We start from the raw sequence: 21,836 nt of genomic DNA, 5'->3' as shown, positions 1-21,836 counted from the left end.
TGTGCATGACACTGAGGAATCAGGAGAAGGCAGGAGGAATGAAACAGTGTTTGTGGAACGAGTATATATACAAACTACGAACATCCGTGGTTATGTTGTGGACCTCATGGCGCAACGGTAGCGTATACTGACTCCAGATCAAAAAGTCTGCGTGTTCAAATCTAATCGATCTCCCAACTGAGCTATTTCAGCGTTGTATGGTGGCAATTCAAACAGCCCCAAAACACACTGTTTCCTCACCGGGAATCGAACCCGGGCCGCGGCGGTAAAAGTGCCTGAATTCTAACCACTAGACTACCAGAAAAGCTGCAGCAAATCTCCTGCCAGCAAGCACAGCAACGCAGTGTTTCCTGCCTGCTCCTTTGCACTTCAGATCCGTTCGCGCCAGGCAAACTGTTCGGACAAAATGATATTTTTTACATGAGAACACAAAAGACGTGTTCGCGAAAGCACGGCACCAAGTGCGGGTAGGCATCCACTTGAAATCGATTTCCTTCAGTGGTTTTCTCTGGATGTTGTCTCTCTCGGTGCCGGCGAACATTTCATTGATGCATTTGTCCTGAACTGAAGCCTTTTGCCCATCTCGCGGGATCAGAGCTGCTCTGTCTGTCTATTACCTGCCTGTTACCCTTATCGGGAACAGGCCGCCTCTTCAACGTTCAACAGCAAACCCAGAAAGACAAATAAACAGAAAGATGTGTCTCTCAGGCCCGGTGGCAAAGGTGCAATGGATGTTAATCCAAATAAATCCCCCGTGAGAGTCTGTGTGCATTGGCTTCCTTATAAAGTTTGTATTGGAAATGTGCGGGAAAAGCGTAAAATTATGAGAACATCCTGATGGCCAGTACGGGGATCGAACTCGCGACCTTGTCATTATTAGGACCAGGTTTGTTCACCAACTGAGCTAACCGGTCACAATATTCTCATTGTCCAGGCTCGAACCCAGGCGGCGAGATTGTCTTTCAGCCTCACACTGGGTGACCGAGTTACCGCACAATCATTGAACACACCACATCGGTTAAACATTGTTAACTGTTCGTATATACAACTGGGCAGAGTGTAAATCGAAACTAACAGAAAGACAGCTCTATGGTCTAACAAACCTCATTCTAAAATTTATTATCGCACCACAGCCCCTCCCACAGACACTGTTCCTGTATAAAAGCAGACGGCGGGACCCCGACTGGATTCACACCTGCAGCGGACAGTTGGAGCCGGATCCAGCATGTCCGATGTGGTTTCACTCCGATTCGTTTGGGAAACGCGGCATCAGGAGCGTAAAATTTCTCCTCATTCGCTCCTTTTGTAGTGAAGGAGACAGAAAGTAACTAAAACCTGCCGAAACCCGGGATCTTTCGATTTTTAGCCTAACGCTCTCCCAACTGAGCTATTTCGGCTTCACATCAAATGCAGTATTCAGTCGTTCTTTTGGAGCATTTTCTATCCCCGGGTGGAATTGCCCCTCTCGCTCATTCCTCACTTCGGGCAATGTGACCCGACCAGATCTCGGAGCTCAGGTTGTGTTAATGTAAAGCTGCAGTGTTGATAAAGATACAATGCTGACACAGCACGGGGGACCTCACTGTGTTGGACACAGCGTGAAATGCAATGACATGTTCAAATAAAGTTACAGAGCACAACACATGTGTAAAATTCCCTGTTCTTTTCTCCACACTGATGGGATGTGAAGGGAAAGACGGGCCGAAGTCTCACTGAGCCGCACTGATCATGAGCCAAATCAAGTTCAATCTTCAGCTGCAGGTATGGTGCTGAGCCCCACACAGAAGTGAAAATGCCCGTGGTTCTTAATTCCTCACACAGTGGGCTACAGAGCAATACAGGAAGGGCTAATGAACAACTTAATGCTCAAGTTATCACGGGCCACGGACTCTCTGATTCCAGGCTTGCACACGTTGACAAGTTTCAAAATTTGCACTTTTCACACTGGCAATGAATTAATCGATAGCCGTGCCTGTGATAAGCTAAGGTTGGTAGGGCGGTGCAGTGGGCAAGAAGATACACGGAAGACTGATAAAAACCGTGACTGCCCTGACACTGTGAGCTGCAGTTAAATGTTGGCAACATTTAAAGTCAGCCAGTCTAAATTTGACAGAAATCAATTCCGACTGACTTTGCAACAGCACGCATTTTACAGAAATCAAGGATGTGTATTTTGTATCGCTGTATGAAGAGTGATGTTGAGCAGCGGTGTGGAAAGTTGAATCAGGAGCAGAGCATTGCTCCGTAAGGGTGCGTTGCATGGTGGCAATTCAAACAGCCCCAAAACACACTGTTTCTTGACCGGGAATCGAACCCGGGCCGCGGCGGTGATAGCATTAAATCCTAACCACTAGACCATCAGGGAAGTTGCAGCCAGCCTCTCGGCAGCAAGCACATCAACGCAGCTTTTCATGCCTGCTCCTTTGCAATTCAGATCCTTTCGCACCAGGCAAACTGTTCGGACAGAATTGTATTTTTTACATGAGAACACAACAGACGTGTTCGCGAAAGCACGGCACCAAGTGCGGGTAGGCATCCACTTGAAATCGATTTCCTCCTGTGTTTTTCTCTGGATGTTGTCTCTCTCGGTGCTGGGCGAACAGTTCATTGATGCATTTGTACTTCATTGGTTCCAGTGATGAACGATTGCCGTTACGTGGATAGACCAGAGAAGTTGGAGCTGTTCTCCTTAGAGCATAGACGGCTAAGAGGAAATTTGACAGAGGGTTTTAAAATCAAGAAAACGATTAGATAGAGTAAATAAACAGAAAAGATGGATGAATACAAAAGACAAAGCTGAAGTGTCTGTAACCATCCTGAGAGAAGCCAGACTTCATTCAATTCGATTAATTCCAAGCGATATTAAGAAACAGCTGAGCTCATTAGTTACAGCAAATGCAATGAGCTCCGACAACACTCCGTCTGCAGCACTAAAAGCGTGTGCTCCAGAACTAGCCACACCTCGGGGAAGTGGTTGTGTTAAGAGATTGAGTAAACTAGGCCTGTAATCTCTTGAATTCGGAAGAATGAGAGGGGATCTCATGAAGCATGCAAAATTATTACACGGTTTGATCGGTTGGATGCTGGGAGAATGATTCCCTTGGCTGGGGAGTCTAGAACCAGCGGACACAGCCTCAGGATAAAGGTTAGGCCATTCAGGACTGAGAGAAGACATTTCTTCACACAGAAAGTGGTGAATCTTTGGAATTCTCTTCCCCAGAGTGCTGTGGAGGCTCAGTTATTGGGTATATTCCAAACGGAAGTGGGTGATTTCTGACTGGTAAGGGCATCAAGGGATATGGCGATAGGGCCGGTGAGTGGAATTGAGGCAGGAGATCAGCCATGATCTCATTGAATCCCCTGCACTGCTTAAAAATCTGTTCCATTACCTTTTTTTTCCAGTTCTGACGAAAGGTTATCGACCTGAAACGTTACCTCTGTTTCTCTCTTCGCAGATACTGCCTGACCTGCTGAGTATCTCCAGCATTTTCTGTTTCAATTCATATTTCCAGCATCTGCAGTATTTTCTCAGTTCGCATTTCTTTCATTCTGCAAAACAAGGATATCGCTGAATTAATGACGCTTTGAAAGCAACATAAAAGTTTAACAAAATAACTACCGCCCAACGTGGGGCTCGAACCCACGACCCTGAGATTAAGAGTCTCATGCTCTACCGACTGAGCTAGCCGGGCTTGTTGAAATAGCATTGCCTTTTCGCTGATTACAGTCAGGAACCTTGTTGCTCCGGCCCGGTCACAACAGCATGTCTGAGCCGCGTTCCTGCAAACTACGAAATTAGTTCCCCAGAAGCCCAAGGCGTATAAGGAGCACAAGCAGCAAAATCCCATTCATTAACCACAGGGGTTCAGGCAAATTTCTGATCACAAATCGCTTTAGTCCTTGTCAATATCTCTTGTCTATTTCCTGGATATTCCCGATTCTGTCTGTCTCTCTGGCTCTGTTTATTGTGTCTGTGGCCACCTGTGGGTAGATTTTGAATGAATACCTGTGTTTGTGTCTGCTTGTTACTTTAAACAAATGAGGGCATCAGGCGCTTCTGTGCATGACACTGAGGAATCAGGAGAAGGCAGGAGGAATGAAACAGTGTTTGTGGAAGGTGTATATATACAAACTATGAGCATCCATGGTTGTGTTGTGGACCTCATGGCGCAACGGTAGCGCATCTAACTCCAGTATACGAAAATCTGTATGTTCAAATCTAATCAATCTCCCAACTGAGCTATTTCAGCGTTGTGTGGTGGCAATTCAAACAGCCCCAAAACGCACTGTTTCCTGACCGGGAATACGAACCCGGGCTGTGGTGGTGAAAGTGCCTGAATCCTAAACACTAAACCACCAGTAAAAGGTGCAGCAAGTCTCCTGCCAGCAAGTACAGCAACGCAGTGTTTCCTGCCTGCTCCTTTGCAATTCAGATCCTTTCACGCCAGGCAAACTTTTCGGACAAAATGATATTTTTTACATGAGAACACAACAGATGTGTTCGCGAAAGCACAGCACCAAGTGCGGGTAGGCATCCACTTGAAATCGATTTCCTTCAGTGGTTTTCTCTGGATGTTGTCTCTCTCGGTGCCGGCGAACATTTCATTGATGCATTTGTCCTGAACTGAAGCCTTTTCCCCATCTCGCAGGGTCAGAGCTGTTCTGTCTGTCTATTACCTGCCTGTTACCCTTATCGGGAACAGGCCGCCTGTTCAACGTTCAACAGCAAACCCAGAAAGACAAATGAACAGAAAGATGTGTCTCTCAGCCCCGGTGGCAAAGGATGTTAATCCAAATATATCCCCCGTGAGAGTCTGTGTGCATTGGCTTCATTATAAAGTTTGTATTGGAAATGTGCGGGAAAAGCGTAAAATTATGAAAACATCCCAATGGCCCACACGGGGATCGAACACTCGACCTTGGCATTATTAGCGCTGCGCTCTCACCAACTGAGCTAACCGGCCACAATGCTCCCGTTCACCAAACTCGAACCCAGGCTGGGAGATTGCCTTTCAGACTCACACTGGGTGACCGAGTTATTGCACAAACATTGAACACACCACATCGGTTAAACATTGTTAACTGTTCGTATATACAACTGGGCAGAGTGTAAATCGAAACTAACAGAAAGACAGCTCTATGGTCTATCAAACCTCATTCTAAAATTTATTACCGCACCACAGCCCCTCCCACAAACACTGTCCCGGTATAAAAGCAGACGGCGGGACCCCGACTGGATTCGAAACTGCAGCGGACGGTTGGAGCCGGATCCAGCATGTCCGATGTGGTTTCACTCACATTCCTTTGGGAAACGTGCCATCAGGAGCGTAAAATTTCTCCTCATTCGCTCCTCTTGCAGTGAAGGAGACAGAAAGTAACTAAAACCTGCCGAAACCCGGGATCTTAAGATCTTCAGTCTAACGCTCTCCCAACTGACCTATTTCGGCTTCACATCAAAGGCAGTATTCTGTCGTTCTTTTGGAGGATTTTCTATCCCCGGGTGGAATTGAGCCTCTTACTCATTCCTCACTTCGGACAATGTGACCCGACCAGATCTCGGAGCTCAGGTTGTGTTAATGTAAAGCTGGAGTGTTGATAAAGATACAAAGCTGACACATCACGGGGGGCCTCTCCGTGTTGGACACAGCGTGAAATGCAATGACATGTTCAAATAAAGTTACAGAGCACAACACATGTGTAAAATTCCCTGTTCTTTTCTCCACACTGATGGGTTGTGAAGCAGAGATGGGCCGAAGTCTCAATGAGCCGCACTGATCACGCGCCAAATCAAGTTCAATCTTCAGCTGCAGGTATGGTGCTGAGCCCGACACAGAAGTGAAAATGCCCGTGGTTCTTAGTTCCTCACACAGTGGGCTACTGAGCAATACAGGAAGGACTAATGAACATCTTAATGCTCAAGTTATCACGGGCCACGGATTCTCTGATTCCAGGCTTGCACACGTTGATAAGTTTCAAAATTTGCATTTTTCACACTGGCAATGAATTAATCGATAGCCGTGCCTGTGATAAGCTAAGTTTGTTAGGGAGGTGCAGTGGGCAAGAAGATACACGGAAGACTGATTAAAACCATGACTGCCCTGACACTGTGAGCTGCAGTTAAATGTTGGCAACATTTAAAGTCAGCCAGTCTAAATTTGACAAAAATCAATTCCTGCTGACTTTGAAACAGCACACATTTTACAGAAATCAAGGATGTGTATTTTGTATCGCTGTATGAAGAGTGATGTTGAGCAGCGGTGCGGAAAGTTGAATCAGGGGCAGAGTACTGCTCCGTAAGGGTGCGTTACATGGTGGCAATTCAACCAGCCCCAAAGCGCACTGTTCTCTGACCGGGAATCTGAACCCGGGTCGCGGTGGTGAAAGCACCGAATCCTAACCACTAGACCACCAGGGAAGCTGCAGCCAGCCTCCTGCCAGCAAGCACATCAACGCAGTTTTTCCTGCCTGCTCCTTTGTGTGGTAAACCACTGTTGTTGTTGTTGTTGTTGTTGTTGTTACACACTGTTGTACCTATGCATGCCTCAACATGTCTCGGCTGGCTCCACCCACACAGGCCCAGGTATAAAGGTGATTGACCTGCAGCCCCCTGCCTTCTTGGAACCCAGTCAACCACGAGAGGCATGCTCTGTTCTTTGCTAATAAAAGCCTTTAGTTACTCTCTTAACTCTCAGTCTATTATGAGTAATTGATAGCGCATCAATTTTATTAGCAAAAACAAAATGTCGACAAACGCTGAACAGCAGGCTGCTGCACCAAACGCGGAACAGCAGGCTGCTGCACCAAACGCTGAGCAGCAGGAGCTGCTGCGAGCCCTCAGACCAACATGCCTGGACCTAGACCCCCAAGAAGCGGGTTCGGCTACCAAATTCGCGCATTGGCTGCGTTGCTTTGAGGCCTACCTGCAAGCCTCAACAGTGACCCTGGACGAAAACAAGTTGGAAATCCTGGCCTCAAAGGTGAGCTACCAAGTTTATACAATAATCCAGGATGCGATGACCTACGCGGCGGCTATCAGTATGCTAAAAGGGCAATACGCACGCCCGGTAAATACGGTCTATGCCCGGCACCTCTTAAGATCCCGCAGACAGCAGCCCGGGGAATCGGTGGAGGCCTTCCTATGGGCACTACGGATACTCGGCCGAGACTGCGATTGCAAAGAAGTATCAGCCACAGCACACAAGGAGGGACTGATCCGAGATGCTTTCGTTGCGGGTCTAAGGTCCGACTACTCCCGGCAGCGACTGTTGGAAAAGGGAGAAATGGACCTGAGAAAGGCAGTGTCCCTCGCGCTCTCGCTCGACGCAGCCCACAGGAATATGGACGCCTTCTCCCCTAACCGCTCCGCAACGTAGACGCCACAACCTTGGGTCATGGGACCACCACCTTCAACTGCTGCTGCGATGTCCAAGGCACAGAAATGTTATTTTTGTGGCCAGACAAAACACCCCAGAGCACGCTGCCCAGCGAGAAACACTACCTGCTCCGGCTGCGGGAAGAAAGGACACTATGTCAGCGCCTGCAAAGGTAAAACCGCTAATGCCAGCAGCGCCGCATGCAAACCGTGGTGGCAGCCATCTTGTCCGCCATCTTGGGCTCCCCCAGCTGCGTGGGGATCGGCACCATGGGCGCCGCCATTTTGTCCACCATCTCGGACGTCTCCAACTTCAACCACGGGGGACCCGGACTTAACCACCGCCTCATCTGACGACCACATCGACTCGCTCGACCATACGCTGGCCTCCGTGACACTGGACCAATCTCTCCCTCATCAACTGTCCAGGTCCATGATGGCCATTATGGTAAACGGCCGCGCCACTACCTGCCTTTTTGACAGCGGGAGCACGGAAAGCTTTATCCACCCCGACACGGTGCGCAGTTACTCTCTCCCGGTCCTGCCGACGCGACATCGGATCTCTTTGGCTTCCAAAGCCCAGTCAGCGGACGTCGGTGGCTACTGTGTAGTGACCCTTTCAGTAAGGGGCACAGAATACAAAAATTTTAAACTCCTGGTCCTGCCCCATCTTTGCGCTGCCGTTCTACTGGGGTTGGATTTTCAGTGCCACCTTAAGAGTGTCACATTAGCGCACGACGGACCCCTCCCCCCACTCACAGTCTGCAGCCAGCAGCTTTTAAATCGCCCACCGCGCACCATTTGCAGCCTCTCCACCCTTAAAGTCCCCCTCCTCCTTGTTCACTAACCTCACCCGCGACTGTAAGCCCATCGCTACCAAAAGCAGGCGTTACAGCGCCGGGGATAGGAGTTTCATTAAATCCGAGTTAGCAAGACTCCTGAAGGAAGGGATTATTGAAAGTAGCACCAGCCCATGGCGAGCACAAGTGGTGGTAGTGAAGACTGGCGAAAAACAGAGCCTAGTTATTGACTACAGCCTGACGATCAATCGCTACACCCAGCTAGATGCATACCCACTCCCCCGCATATCTGACATCGTCAATCAGATAGCACAATACCGGGTGTTCTCGACGTTTGACCTGACGTCGGCATACCACCAGCTCCCCATCAGGGCTGAAGACCGCCAGTACACAGCTTTTGAAGCTGACGGTCATCTCTACCACTTCCTCAGAGTTCCCTTCGGCGCCACCAACGGGGTTTCAGTCTTCCAACGGGAGATGGACCGGATGGTCGACCAGAACGCGCTCCAGGCCACTTTCCCCTATCTAGACAACGTCACCATCTGCGGCCACGACCAGCAGGACCATGATGTTAATCTAGAGAAATTCCTCCGTACGGCCCAGCGGCTGAACCTAACATACAACAAGGACAAATGTATGTTTCGTACCAAGCGCCTTGCCATTCTTGGCTGTGTAGTGGAGAACGGAGTCATCGGCCCCGACCCCGACAGGATGCGCCCCCTTATGGGGCTCCCCCTCCCCCACTGCCAAAAAGCACTGAAGAGATGCCTAGGGTTTTTCTCGTACTATGCTCAGTGGGTGCCCAACTATGCAGACAAAGCCAGACCCCTCATCAAGTCCACCTCCTTCCCCTGACAGCAGAGGCCTGTGCAGCCTTCACTCTCATAAAAGGAGATATTGCGAAGGCCACAATGCACGCAGTGGATGAGTCCATCCCTTTCCAAGTGGAGAGCGACGCATCCGACTTTGCCCTAGCTGCAACCCTTAACCAGGCGGGGAGACCCGTGGCCTTTTTCTCAAGGACCCTCCAGGGCCCCGAGATTCGACACTCCTCTTTCGAAAAGGAGGCCCAGGCCATTGTGGAAGCTGTGCGACATTGGAGGCATTACCTGGCCGGAAAACGATTTACCCTGCTCACTGACCAGCGTTCAGTAGCTTTTATGTTTAATAATAAGCAGAGGGGCTAAATCAAGAACGACAAGATCTTGAGGTGGAGAATCGAACTCTCCACCTCCAATTACGATATCTTGTACCGACCCGGGAAACTCAATGAGCCCCCAGATGCCCTATCACGTGGTAAATGCGCCAACGCGCAGGTCAGTAGACTGAAGACCCTCCACAATGACCTCTGCCACCCGGGGGTCACCAGGTTTTTTCACTTCATCAAATCCCGTAACCTGCCCTACTCCATCGAGGAGGTCAGGACCATGACCAGGAACTGCCAAATCTGTGCCGAGTGCAAACCGCATTTTTATAGGCCAGACAGAGCAAGCCTGATCAAAGCCACGCGCCCCTTTGAATGGCTGAGCGTCGATTTTAAACGGCACCTCCCCTCCTCCGACCGCAATGTGTACTTCCTCAACATAATTGATGAGTACTCCCGTTTCCCGTTTGCCATCCCTTGCTCAGACATGACCAGTACCACGGTCATTAAATGTCTGAATGACCTCTTCACCTTGTTCGGTTTCCCTAGCTATATTCATAGCAACAGGGGCTCATCCTTTATGAGCGACGAACTCCGGCAGTACCTGCTCTCGAGAGGTATTGCTACAAGCAGGAACACCAGCTACAACCCCCGGGGGAATGGCCAGGTGGAAAGGGAGAATGCGACAGACTGGAAGGCAGTCCTTTTAAACTTGAAATCTAAGGGCCTTCCGACCTTTCGCTGGCAGGAAGTCCTCCCTGCAGCGCTCCATTCCATTCGGTCACTGCTCTGTACAGCCACCAATGCTACCCCTCATGAGAGAATGTTCTCCTTCCCCAGGAAGTCCACATCGGGGATCTCGTTACCGACATGGCTGACTTCTCCAGGACCCGTCCTACTGCGGAAGCACGTGAGGTCCCATAAGATGGACCCACTGGTCGAGAGGGTGAGCCTCCTCCATGCCAACCCTCAGTATGCTTACGTGGTGTACCCGGACGGGCGGGAGGACACAGTCTCCATACGAGACCTCGCACCTTTGGGTGCTCCCGAAACACCCCCCTCGCCACCCACCACTACCCACGCCTACCCCCAGTACGCTTATGTAGCGTACCCGGACGGGCGGGAGGACACAGCCCCCACACGAGATCTCGCACCTTTGGGTGCCCCTGAAGCACTACCATTGCCATCCACCACTACCCACAACCCAACCCCGCTAGACGGCATGCCGCAGCCCCAGGACCCGTCATTGACCACCCAACCACTCAATGACACGCCAGACTCAACGATGGATGCTGCACCATCACCGCCGCCACCATGACGATCAGGACGGCATACAACGCCACCTGATAGACTTACTTACATGAACCTTTAGTACACTTCACCCCGCCGGACTCAATTTTAATCAAGGGGTGAATGTGGTAAAACACTGTTGTTGTTGTTGTTACACACTGTTGTACCTATGCATGCCTCAACATGTCTCGGCTGGCTCCACCCACACAGGCCCAGGTATAAAGGTGATTGACCTGCAGCCCCCTGCCTTCTTGGAACCCAGTCAACCACGAGAGGCATGCTCTGTTCTTTGCTAATAAAAGCCTTTAGTTACTCTCTTAACTCTCAGTCTTTTATGAGTAATTGATAGCGCATCACTTTGCAATTCAGATCCTTTCACGCCATGCAAACTGTACGGACAAAATTATATTTTTTACATGAGAACACAACAGAGGTGTTCGCGAAAGCACGGCACCAAGAGCAGGTCGGCATCCACTTGAAATCGATTTCCTCCTGTGTTTTTCTCTGGATGTTGTCTCTCTCGGTGCTGGGCGAACAATTCATTGATGCATTTGTCCTAAACTGAAGCCTTTTGCCCATCTCGCGCGGTCAGAGCCGCTCTGTCTGTCTCTTACCTGCCTGTGACCCTTATCGGCAACAGGTTCCCTGGTCAACTTTCAACAGCAAACCCAGAAAGACAAATGAACAGAAAGATGTGTCTCTCATCCCCGGTGGCAAAGGATGTTAATCCAAATATATCCCCCGTGAGAATGTGTGTGCATTGGCTTCCTTATAAAGTTTGTATTGGAAATGTGCGGGAAAAGCGTAAAATTATGAAAACATCCTGATGGCCCGTACGGGGATCGAACGCGCGACCTAGGCGTTAGTTAGCACCACGCTATCACCAACTGAATTAACTGGCCACAACGCTTCTGTTGGCCAGGCTCGAACCCAGGCTGGGAGATTGTCTTTCAGGCTCACACTGGGTGACCGAGTTACTGCACAAACATTGAACACACCACATCGCTTAAACATTGTTAACTGTTCGCATATACAACTGGGCAGAGTGTAAATCCAAAGTAACAGAAAGACAGCTCTATGGTCTAACAAACGTCATTCTAAAATATATTATCACACAACAGCCCCTCCCACAAACACTGTCCCGGTATAAAAGCAGACGGCGGGACCCCGACTGCAGTCGAACGTGTAGCGGACGGTTGGAGCCGGATCCAGCATGTCCGATGGGGTTTCATTCTCATTCGTTTGGGAAACACGGCATCCGGAGCGTAAAATTTCTCTTAATTCGCTCCTCTTGTAGTGAAGGAGACAGAAAGTAACTAAAACCTGCCGAAACCCGGGATCGAACCAGGGACCATTTAGATCTTCAGTTTAACGCTCTCCCAACTGAGCTATTTCGGCTTCACATCAAATGCAGTATTCTGTCGTTCTTTTGGAGAATTTTCTATCCCCGGGTGGAATTGCCCCTCTCGCTCATTCCTCACTTCGGGCAATGTGACCCGACCAGATCTCGGAGCTCAGGTTGTGTTAATGTAAAGCTGCAGTGTTGACAAAGATACAAAGCTGACACAGCACGGGGGACCTCACCGTGTTGGACACAGCGTGAAATGCAATGAAATGTTCAAATAAAGTTACAGAGCACAACACATGTGTAAAATTCCCTGTTCTTTTCTCCACACTGATGGGTTGTGAAGGGAGAGACAGTCCGAAGTCTCACTGAGCCGCACTGATCACGAGCCAAATCAAGTTCTCTCCACGGATGTTGCCTGACCTGCTGAGTTTTTCCAGCATTTTCTGTAGTTGTGGTGAATGGCTGTTATATCGGAATGGGCAGATGTATACAGTGGAGTTCGCTTTGGTTCAGAACCCGGGCCACTGCCAATTTTGCAATACATTAACGACATGGACATGGGGGTATATGACAGGGTGTAGACAAAGTAAATACAGAGAAACGGATTCCAAGGGCTGAAGGTTCAGTAACCAGAAAGCACTGATTTAAGTTGATTTTGAAAAGAGCCAGAGGCGACATGAGGAATTATTTTACGCAACGAGTATTTAGGATTTGGAATGCATTACCTGATCGGATTGAGGTTATAGATTAAATAGTAGCCTTGCAGGGCTTTATCAATACTGGGCCCACTCACAGTACCTGCTTTCAAGGCACCATCATCTCATACAACATGATTCGGTAATGGCAAATTTCATCAAATACTCTGTGGAATTTTCACGTAAATTCAGAATCAAAATACGACAATAAAATATCTAGGCTTTTCGGCATTTGAAAGCCGGACCTCTCACAAATTCCCGCCCGAAAGCGAGATTCACACCACAACAGCAGAGCAAGGTAATCGATCTGCCATCTGCTCCATCACCCGCAGGGAGTGAGATACCATCAGATGCACCGATTAACTGTCGACACTGATACGGGGCTGATTTCAATAACCTGCTGCCCCGGCACAATTACACACATCGGACCAAGAGAATTATCAGCAGTTCTGAAACCGCGAGATTGGGGGATGTTTGAGGTGCTATGAAAGCAAGGAGGTTGAAACCATCAGGATCGTACCGGGTTTAGTCACCCGGATGGGGCAGAGTTTGGAATTCTATGATTATCAGCAGAGAGTTGATCAACTGTATTTGAGATCGCCATTGGAGCAGAGAAGGTTGGGAGGAGCTCAAATAAGAAATATAAAGAATTCTTACTTTCATATAACCCCTTTCACGATCGTGGAAGGATCAAAAATGCTTTGCAGCCAAATTGCGCAAAGCAAGGTTTTTCAAACAGCAATGTGATCCTGATCAGACAATCTATTTCAGTGATGTTGCTTGAGGAACACACATTGGCCAGGACACCGGGCAGTACTCAGCTAATCCAGAGATTTTTACCTTTGAGGTCCTGGTTTTATAATGTGTCGCCTAACCCCCTCAGCAGAAGACATTCCTAATTCTTCCTATCTCGATTGTTCCTACGATAACTGGGTCCTCCCGTTCATGCTCCAAGTATTCTCCAGCCGCAAAGATATGTCCTTAACATTGGCACCAGGCAAGCTTCACGGCCTTCCAGACTCCCAGTCGGAGCTGTAGCGAACATCATCTATGCACATGACTAAACTATACCCTACCACTACCATATTCCTTTCCTCGCCACCCATCTTGAATGGCCTCTTGTACGAGTGTAACGTGGTCAATTTGACCCTTCTCCCTAAAGTCTTCGTTCTCAGCCACTCCAGGAGCAAGTATCTCGTACCTGTTGGACAAAGGAAAATGCCGAGGCTCCTCGACGTCTGCAACTGAGGCCCTTGTGCCTGCCTGACTCGCTTTCACATCATCCCGTCTCTGACCACTAATCCAATCTTAACCAGTACCTGACCTAAGCAGTGTGACGGCCTCCTGGGTCAAAATGTATAGGTAATTCCTTACCTTTCTTATGCATCGCAATGCCTGTACCACGGAGACCAGCTTAACAACTTGAGTTGAAGTTCCTCGAGATGCAGACACGCACTGCAGATATGGTTGTCTCGAATCAAGCTGCTCTGCAGAAACTCTCACATGTAGCAGAGGCGACACACCTTCCACACTGCCGTCTCCATCTAACATTGTTCTATATATTTAATTATTTAAATGATTTAGGTAAATAATTTATTTGATTCATTTTTAGTTTTTAAAACTAATTAATTTATCGAGTTTAATAAATTAACTTAATAAAGTATTAGCAAGTTAGACGTTCCTAGTTCCTCTATTAAAATACTCCCCTAGCTTACAGTGGCTCGGTAGTACAACTACTGACAGAGCTGGCCGTGTCCGGTAGGACGTAGCTCCAGGAATGGGCCTGCGGCAGCTGGTGAATTATCAAACAACAGGGGAGAAAAACGAGTTCACCATGTCCTCACCAATCCACCTCTCACAGATGCATCTGAGCAGTACAGCATTGTTAGGTGTGACCACCGCACATTCCTGGTGGAGAAAAAGTCCAGTTATGACACTAATAAAACCCTCCATCGTGTTGTGTGGCACTAACACCGTGCTAATTGGGATAGGTTCAGAATATAGCGTTTCAAAACTGGGCGTTCATGAGGTGTTGTGCGCCGTTAGCAGCAGCAGAATTGTATTCAACTGCAATCCGTAACCTCATGGCCGGCATATTCCTCACTCTACCATTACAATCAAGCGAGGTGACCAACGCTGGTTCAATTAGCAGCGTAGAAGAGCATGCAAGGACCAGCACAATGTATACATAAAAATGAGGTGCCAATCTGGTGAACCTACAACACAGGACTACATGAATGCTGAACAGCGGAAGCTGCATGCCATAGACAGACCTGAGCGATCCCACAATCAATTTAACACATCAAAGCTCTGCAGTCCTGCCACATTCAGTCATCAATGGTTGTGGACAATTTTACAACGAACAGGAGGTGGAAGCTCCATGAACAGCCCCAGCCTCAATGATGGGCGGAGTCCAGCACCTCAGTGAATACGACAAGGCTGAAGCGTTTGCCACCAATTCAGCGAGAAGCGCCGAGTGGATGGTCCATCTCGGCCTCCTCCTGTTATCCCCAGCATCACAGAAGACAGTCCACTCGCATTCACCAACAATGTCTTTCGGATGAGGCGCAGAACCAAGACCCCATCTGCTCCTTGAGGTGGATGTAAAATATCCGATGGTGCTACTTCGCAGAAGACCAGGGGAGTTATCCCCGGTGTTCTGGCCAAAATGTATCACTCAATCAACATCAACAAAACAGATTATCTGGTCATGATCACACTGCTCTTTGTGGGATCTTGCTGTGCGCAACACTGATTACACTGCAAAAGTACTTCATTGGCTTTAAAGCACCTTGAGATATCCGGTGGTCGTGAATGGTGCTTTATAAATGCAAGTCTTCCAAGTCTTCTTATAAGTGATGGAAGGTGCCTTTGAAAGTGCTATTAAGCAACAGTTATTCACAAAATGTTCTGCTCACATTGGGTTCCGTCAGGACCACGAAGCTTCAGACCTCATTACATTCTTGGTAGAACCTAGGACAAAAGAGCTGAATTCCAGAGATATGGTGAGTGTGACTGGCCTTGATATCAATGCAGCATTTGACCGTGTGTGGCATAAAGGAGCCCTAGTAAAATTGAATTCAGTGGGAAGTAATTGGCTGGTGTCGGACCCAGCACAAAGGAAGATGTTAGTGGTTGTTGGAGGCCAATTACCTCAGCCCCAGTTCATCGCTGCAGGTGTACCTCAGGGCAGTGTTCTAGGATGAACCATCTCCAGCTGTTTCATGAATTACTTTCCCTCCATCATAAGGTCAGAAGGGTGGATGTTCAGTTCCATTCGGTACTCCTCAGATAATTAAGCTGTCCGTGCCAGCATGCAGTAAAACCTTGGCAGTAATCAGGCTTCAGTTGCTAAGTGACAAGTAACATTCACGCCACACAAGTGACAGGAAAGATCATCTACAGAATAAATGTCTAAACACATCTCTGATATTCGATGGCATTACCATCGTCGAATCGCCCACCATCAACTCTCCAGGGGTCACCATTAACCAGAAACTTAACTGGAACAGCGATATTAGTACTTTAGCTACAAGAGCAGGTCAGATTCTGGGTAATCTGCAGCGAGTGACTCATTTCCTCACTCTTCAAATGGTTTCCACCACCTACAAGGCACACGTCAGGAGTGTGATGGAATAATCTCTACTTGCCTGGATGAGTGCAGCTCCAAGAACACTCAAGAAGCTCGACACCATTCAGGACAAAGCAACTCACTTCATTGGCACCTCCACCACTTTCCACATTCCCTCCCTCCACCACCAGTGCACCGTGGCTGCAGTGTGTACCATCTACAAGATATACTGCAGCAACTCCCAAACCCACGACCTCTGCCACCGAGAAGGATAAAGGCAGCAGGCGTATAGGAGCATCAACTAATCATCAACCTGCTATCGGGAGATGTCTCAAGGTCCAAGATGTTATCCTACTGGAGGAAGCAGCTGGAAAAAGTCATGCTTTAATAATAGTAGTTTAATTGGTCCAGTTTTTAATTTCATCTTAGATCGTTACCTTAATACTTCTCCCCCATATTTATGTTAGTTCTCCCGGGTTCCACTGCTCCTTCCTCTGAGTCCTGGTTTAGAAGTCACTGGCAGGAAGAACAGGGATGCTGAAAGGACCGGGACAGGTTGCACTTCTGATCTCGTTTATGGCATTCTGGGAAATTATTTTCTGAACAGTGAATCTATCTCATTTACTTTCCACAGTCTGTTATTGTAAAGCGGGTATCAACCCATTTAACACACCTAGTATTAACCCATTTAACACTCCTGGTATTAACCCATTTAACACACCGGGTATAAACCCATTTAACACACCTGGTATCAACCCATTTAACACACCTGGTATCAACCCATTTAACACACCGAGTATCAACCCATTTAACACACTGGGTATCAACCCATTTCACACACCTGGTATCAACCCATTTAACACTCCTGGTATTAACCCATTTAACACACTGGGTATTAACCGATTTAACACAACGGACATTAACCCAGTTAACACACTGGACATTAACCCATTTAACACACCGGGTATCAACCCATTTAACACGCCGGGTAGTAACCCATTTCACACATCGGTTATTAACCCATTTAACACACCTGATATTAACCCATTTAACACATCGTGTATTAACCCATTTAACACACCAGGTATTAACCCATTCAAATCACCGGGTATTAAACATTTCACACACCGGGTATTACCCCATTCAACACAACGGGTATGTAGCTATTCAACACAGGCAGGAAAAATAACAGGCAGTCTCAAGTCTTGCTGGACTACTGATGCCAACACCAATATTTAAGATTCGGCACAAATAACAACAGAGATGGTGGAATGAGTTTATTCTGGAGAGTTTTTGTTAATGATAATTTAAAAAGATGTCATGATAATGAGTTAACAGTAGTTTAATGAATACACAGACATTACATACATTTTACAGAGAGTATGACGCTTATTTAAATTTGCAAACTCTAGCCAACTCGGGTCTGCTGCAAGTGTCTACTGCTGTTCAGTTAGTCACTTCCTTAAGAGATCCGGTAACTTGCTTTTTCAGGAGGAGAACTCCAAGTGGTTTTCTATTACTGCTGTAGCAGGAGCGGGAAATGTGCAGTAATGTGACTAGGGAATGTGCTTTAACATTATCCAGGAGTGTGCAGCATCGGAATCGGGGAGTATACGGAATTGGGAATGGGGAAACACAGTAACGGTAACCCTGAATGTGCTGTGCGGAACTCTCTAGTTTCCCATACCGGGACCAAGGAGTGTGCTGCACAGGAACCCAGTTGTTAAGCAATGTCGGCCCGTATTATCCAATCAGAGGATTCCTGCATGCGGCCTTACCTGAGGGCTCCGGAGGTCCGGACAGTTCTGCTCCTGAGCCTCTGCTCTACGAAATGCACAGGGCCCAGGGATCCCAGTGGCGCAGGTGGTCCGCAAGCATCCCTGGGATCACATGCGCCATGGGGAACCAATGAAAGAAGGGAATCCCCTTCATATGATTGACAGGTCGCTCAGCTTAGACCTGTCAAAATTATGAATGGGCATCAATGAAAAAAATATATCAAAACAATAAATATATTTATTTTAAATCACGTTTTTAAAATTATTTAAAATTACATTAAATTAAATATTTTAAACAAAAATGTAATTATTTCGAAAAAAATTAAACATTTTACGGGGCTAAAATAAACTTACCTTTTTTAAAGGTATTTTAAATGATAAATGAGTGAAAAAAAATATTTTTACTTTTTTAGACTCTTTGCTGGTAAAAGCAGGCCTTACGCCTCCTTTTACCAGGCAAAATATTTTAAAGAGATTTCAGCGGGCGGAGACATTGCAGAAAGCGGAACTCTCTGCCCGCAGAGGCCCTTCTCTTGTGCAGGTGCATGATCTGCCGAGAGGATGCTTGACAGATCGGAAGGGCCGGTTTTCAGGGCATGAGCTTCACATGCGTGAATCCGGCACTTATGAGGTCGCGACGGGTGTGTACACAGCTCGTACACACACGTAGGGAATCGGAAAATGTGGGTCGTTATTCCCATCTAATTTGGCAAGAACTCTATATGTGGACGAAATTATCACTGGGCAAAATGTCATTTATTTCAGGTCACATTCTGTTTCATTCAACAACAGGTAAAACATACATAACACTGAATGGGATGCAATATGTTCGCTTTAATCAGAACGGCATCTGCCCAGAAATGTACAAAATGAAGAACAGGCTTAGACGAACGCACGGGGTTGACTGGAATTTAATATAGATTGATTCCTTTTCAATATCTTTCCCAGTGACGAGACAGAGATTAATATATATCGCAACCGTCCTGCTGCCTTAAATTTTTCAGAACTTTATTTTTAAAACAAGTCTTCCTTTACAGACTAACACAGATCGGATAAAGGATAACTCTGAGGATCTAACCACGGCCTGAATGTCGGGAAATTTCACACGATTTGTCTATATTTTGGAATCAGTCACAACAAGGACTCATTCCCAAAACACCCTTGTACTGCGACCTCAGCATGAGACTGAGTGAAGCAGCTATCCACTCCTGGGCGAGTATCTGCTAAAACCACAGCTGTAGATAGCTTGTGTCCAGGTCCTGTCCTTGCGCAAAAAGGCTACAAGGTCCCGAACTATGATATTAACTTGCGTTTTAATACTGGATCAGATTGTGAAATGTTTCAGAAAATATAAAGTCTAAAGGAACCCAGTGAAATCTACACATGATACAAAAATACAGGATACTGTTAGAAAGTGTTAGGCCTTCTCATCTATTTTATTTGTTCATCATTGCGAGGGGATATTTCACTCCTCTCCTCAACTCCTTTCTAAATTTCCTCTGGGTCACTGTATAAATAAATGTGTTGGTGCAGCAACTCAGGAGCTGGAGCATGAAGCCGATTTCAGGTACAAATGTGGGCAGAGGGACAGGATATCCCAAGTAATCCAACCATCTCAGTATAGAACAGACCATAAACACCACACAAAACAGTATGAAATTCCCTGATATAACGAACAGTACAATCGTGCATTTCCTTCGGCTCTCCATCTCTGGGTCACTGGGACTCTCGCCACTGCTCCGAGCCCGGAGTCTTCTGCGGGCTCTGCTGGTCACTAAAATGTGCCTGACTGTTAAAGCATTGAACAGTAGAATCAAAAGAAACGGAATGAATGGCGTTAAGATATAATTCATTAATTCAACCACGGCCCAGGCCAGTGAACGTGATACAACAAGGGTAACGCGGCAAAACCAGGGAGTGTTAGAAAGCCAATACTGACTTGTATTTAGAAAATACCAGAAAATGTTCTTCAAACAGCCTAGAACCACAGCCGCCATTTTCTCGGTGCAATAATTAGATTTCACCTTCTGACAACAAATGGCCACGAATCGATCAAAAGTGAAAGTGACTGTGAACCAGACAGAACAGTCTGTGGCGGGATAAAGCAGGACGGCGTGAATATTATACACTCTAGCCTCCCTCAAAAACAAAAATTCTTTCTGATAAACAATAGGAATCTGCCTCAGTATCAGATCGATGATCACGACCAGTAGATCTGCCGCTGCCATGGCCACCAGGTAGTGAGTGACACATTTGGAGAGTCCACACTTTCCCCGAGACAGGATCGCAATCGTCACCACGTTAACTGTGTGCAGCAATAAAGTACGATAATCATTCACAAGACACGGGGCATTAACAGTAGTTTTTCGTGTTTGCATGGAAGTAACAGTCCGTTATATAACAGGGACATTAACGTTCTTCACAATTACCTGAAATGCTTCGAAAATGTGCAGCTCGGCTTTGCATCCAGTGATGGATCGTGATTATTCTACCTGTGATAGGGCATCCTGGAGATAGGGGTTGTACTCAGCGTGCCAGCGATGAATCGTCATTTAAGTGACACAACGTGATCAAATTACACAGGCTAGTAATGTATTCCCTGGAGTATATAATATTACGGGTGATCCATTTAAGATGATTATAGCATTTGATAGAGTATATAGGGGTAACCTAATATCTCTTTTGGCGGAGTCACTAAAATTAAAGCTAGGCCGTTCAAGGGTTCAAGGAAGCACTTCTTTAATCCAGGCTGAGATAGATTTTTGGATCCAAGGAGAATCAAGGAATATGGAGATCTGGAGGGAAAGTTGAGTCGAGGTCGATGATCAGCCATCATCATATAGAATGGCCGAGCAGGCTCGAGGGGCCGTATGGCCATCTCCTGCTCTTACTTCTTATTTTCTTATGTTCTTACAAGAAGGGAAGTATAAATCGGGACCTCTCTCCCCAAAAATGCTTTTCAGGTTGTGGCTCAAGTAAAATATCAAATTGAAAGTGATAGATTATTGATAGACAAGGGTGTTTAGGCATATGGAACCAAGGCTGGTCGATGGAGCGAAGCTAAAACTCATCCAGTATCTATTTGAATGGCTCGAGAGGATGAAAAGTCTGCATCGCATTTGTTAAACAAACCAAGGTTAAAAACAGAAACTAGAGTTTAGTATATATACAAATGCATCCAATTGGGAATTGGGAGCCTCACTTGCAACAGTTGGGACATTTTGAAAGTTGCATTGCAGTGTGTGTGTGAGTTTGTTGTAGTGGTGTTATATTTGAACTAAATGTCCTGAGGTGGGGTGATGCGAAAAAGGGCATGGGAGTAAGAGGAGTGGGTGATTAGTAGGAGCACTCTGAATGGAACAGGTAGCTAGCGACACCCACTCTTTGCTCATGCAATTACTGTGGTCAATTTTGTTCAAACCATTGAGCGCTTGAGTATAATTTCAGAAATCAAACCTTCCCATTCAATGCCTGTAATGTATTTCTTCCACTTTTCTGCTACTGGCCTGACATATTAAATACAGTATCCCTGCTTGTTTTGGATGTGAGACGTGAGGCACAGTCAGATCCTCTGCTCCTGGATTACCAATGGTCAATCATTGGTTCAGACGAGTTACAGTCACACTACGCTCCATGCTCGGTAATTGTATATACAGAGTCACTAAATCTACAAAGGCAAAAAATTAACATTTAGTGTAATTCATGGTAGGTTTTGGAATTGAATTACATGTAACATTTGTAACAATGCTCATTTCTTGTAAATTGAGGCATAATATGAATGATAATATAACACACCATCTTGAGATTTCAGCAAAGAGCTTAATTCTAGACAAATAAT

At 46.9% G+C, this 21,836-nt stretch overlaps 2 non-coding genes across 2 annotated transcripts; both read right to left on the bottom strand.

The window, feature by feature from the left end:
• Positions 1–3,619: 3,619 nt before the first annotated feature.
• On the bottom strand, positions 3,620–3,692 carry trnak-cuu (transfer RNA lysine (anticodon CUU)). Its single transcript has one exon. It is a non-coding gene; the product is annotated as a tRNA-Lys (tRNA).
• Positions 3,693–11,930: 8,238 nt separating this feature from the next.
• trnaf-gaa (transfer RNA phenylalanine (anticodon GAA)) lies at positions 11,931–12,004 on the bottom strand. Its single transcript has one exon. It is a non-coding gene; the product is annotated as a tRNA-Phe (tRNA).
• Positions 12,005–21,836: the final 9,832 nt, after the last annotated feature.

This window comes from Somniosus microcephalus, unplaced genomic scaffold (genome assembly GCF_052327205.1).
Source record: "Somniosus microcephalus isolate GS21.2 unplaced genomic scaffold, FLI_Smic_1.0 scaffold532, whole genome shotgun sequence".
NCBI classification, from domain to species: Eukaryota; Metazoa; Chordata; class Chondrichthyes; order Squaliformes; family Somniosidae; genus Somniosus; species Somniosus microcephalus.
The sequence above is the reverse complement of the archived record's forward strand: the minus strand, read 5'-3'. Positions and strand labels throughout refer to the sequence as shown.